Genomic DNA, 3,132 nt, shown 5'->3' with positions numbered 1-3,132 from the left:
AGAACCAGCAAGTTAGTTTATGAAGGCTACTAGAATAGGCCCATTGGAGTCTGATCTCAGGTCATAGGAGCTGCATGTGGAAGGGGTGAGGAGCCTGTTTAGATGGCTGGGTATCTTGCACAGAAAGTATTTGAAGACAATACAGACATAATGGCAGCCTTTCGTTTCCAATGAATCCTTCAGTCAGTGAAACTCAGCAGCTACAATGTATGCTGATATTACTAAGGTAACATTGACTATAGTTACATTTTACAGCTCAAACTGCTGGGAAAATAGGCAACAAATTGTCACAAACAGGAAAGTATTACAAAAATCTTGCACTGCTGGGGAGGTTGTGCTAACACTTGCTATAGAAACCAAAGCGAGAGCAGTATATTAAAACTCATAAAAATGGCATTAAGCATTGAATTTAAAAAAAAAACAGTTACTGTTATCTAATATTACGCTGATTTCTTTAAAAAAAACATATACGATTTCACATTTTGCTGCTTTAAAACTGTGAGCTGTATTAGATTATTTTTTTTAATTAAAAGACTTACTCATTTTAATCAAACATACGTCCCTGTTTTCAGGATACAATACAGAGTTTATAGAAAATAAAATATAAAACTCTTTGAGCATACAGTATATCAGGAGTAGCCAACTCCAGTCCTCAAGGGCTACCAACAGGTCAGATATTCAGGGTATCACTGCTTCAGCACAGACTGTGCTGAAGCAGGGATATCCTGAAAACCTGACCTATTAGTAGGTCTTGACGGCTGGAGTTTGCCACCCCTGCAGAATATCTTATTAAATGAGGCTTGCATGAGCAATGTTTTAAAATAAATGTAAACCTTAATGGCAAACCATGCACATATATCAAATGGCAGTATACAGCATGTTCGCAGCTGGTCAGTTTAACACATATTAGCCCATGTTAAGTAAACAGTAAATTATATATTGTAGATGAACATGTAAGCTGGAATCAATTTATTTATACACTTCACACCTTTCCTGTTCCGTTGTTTTCAACAAAGCGCACGCTTTGCTAATTAGCACTAATTATATATTGGAACAATAGCACATTAAGAACGTCTTAAGGAGAAACAACCACTTTGAAAATAAATTGTTGGACATCAAGTTCAACAGTCTCCCCGTTTTAGAACACAGTTTAATGGCAGGTTACACGCTTTTTTTAAGTAGGGCCTTATTGGGAGGTCTGTATAAGCTGTCGTCATAAGTGCTTTGGTCGTACAGCAGATACACAAGAATACGAAGTTAGTGCGTCTCCATGCGGAATGAGACATTGGGTTGTGGCCATTTCACGGCGACCTAATGAACCCCAGCGTTAGGCCGCAGACTGACCCTCCACCGCAGCAGATTCGTTGCTGGAACCTCCGCTGCCGGCCAGTGCTAGCAGAAGGTAAGTTTTAATGGTTAGGGTATGGGGTCAGTTTTATGGGTTTTAGTGGCTATGATAGGGGGTATCTGGATTTGTTTTAGCGGTTAGGGTATGGGGTCAGTGTAGAGGGAGAAAGGGGGTGGCCCAGGATTAAAGGGGTTGCACCCCATTGATCATCCCCTAACCTCACCAGGGAGACAAGGGGTTAACTGGGCTGAGGTCCAGCAATGTGATTTAACCCTTGTTATGACATGAAAATGTGTATTCCCCTGTTCCCATGCTTTATTGTAATATCTGGTTTAATCAGTGTCTGCATCACACACACACTAGGATTAATCCGGGAGCACAAGGGTTAATAGTTGTTTAGTGATTATAGCCCTTTGTGTAATTTTCCCGCCTTTTCAGGCACCATTTTGCAGGATCCCATAGGTCGCCATTGGGGCTCCATGTGTTTCAATGGCGAATCTTGCTGTTTGGGTCCTGTTTCCTGTGAAGACCAGCAGATGGCGTCCGAGAGGAGGAGCGGCGGTTTCCCATTGTAAGCCAATGGGCCCATTGACTTCAATGGAGAATCCTCGAAGGAGCTTTCCAGGAACGAGTTGGCTGCCGTCCAAACCGCAAAACCACAAAAAGGATACATTTTCAATAGGAGAGCTTTGATCACTTAACAGTCAAGTTCAACGACAAGTGGCGTGGGAATAAACAGTTCTAGAGCACATAGAAATAAAATTCTTTTTGCCCCTAGTTCCTAGACCTCCCCCCACTTGACCACAACCTGGTCCCCGTATCCTGGACAATCCGATAAGGGTCGAACCGAGAAGAGCGGGTCGCGCCATAGGTTCCAATGGCGGCGGCAGAAACAGCTCCAGAAAACGGCTAAGTGTGAAAAGCTGAAATTTGGGAATCCATAGCTCTGGTTCCGGAGGGTCCAGAGGATCCGGGTTTGGGGTATCTGTAGTCACTGCTCCGGCATCGCTGCAGAACCATCCTTGACCCTCTTGGACCAACCTGACGGAGTATGGACCCCCTTGAAAGTTCGGGACTTTTCCCATAGACTCCAATGGTGGGCAATCTCCATTGACCGGCTATGGCGGAAACCCCCATTGACTTCAACGGCGGCGTCGCCCCGTTGAAAGTCTATGGTGGCGGATTCCCATAGCCGCCAACGGCGGCGGTTTGCCATTGAAAGTCTATGGCGGCGGAGCCCGTTGTTTTCAATGGGGATTTAGTGAAAAACCGTGATTTAATTTACAGCGGAGTTTTTTGTATTAAAATAGGAAAAGTGTTAAAGGGGTATTTGTGTAACTCCGGTTCCGAAGGTCGTAGCAAGTCGCAAATTAGACCATACGGTCTCCCAGTTCCGGCATTGAGTACTGGGAAGTTTGGACCTGCTGGACCCAACGGAACCTGATATTTTAATATGTTTGTGTTTTATCCTTCATACTGTGTCCCAAAGCAGGGATAAAACCCAGAGGAAGTTCCTTTGTATACCAGGGTAGCATATGGCCAGAGAGGCGACCCAATGTCTAGGACTTAAGTATTGTTCAAAGGATTTTGTCACCTCCACTGTTTGCATGAGGGCGGAGATTACTCAAACCAGAGCAGTCTTTAAGTGTCCCATTTAACACCTTACAACAAAGAATATCCTGCCAGGAATCCAATCTGGTAGACTAGCTGGCATTCCTGATGCAGATGAGGGGCTAGAGAAAAGAAACCCCAGAGTTCTAATGTGCATGTACCAGCTAGCAGGG

The sequence above is a fragment of the Ascaphus truei genome, chromosome 7 (genome assembly GCF_040206685.1).
Source record: "Ascaphus truei isolate aAscTru1 chromosome 7, aAscTru1.hap1, whole genome shotgun sequence".
NCBI classification, from domain to species: domain Eukaryota; kingdom Metazoa; phylum Chordata; class Amphibia; order Anura; family Ascaphidae; genus Ascaphus; species Ascaphus truei.
The sequence above is the reverse complement of the archived record's forward strand: the minus strand, read 5'-3'. Positions refer to the sequence as shown.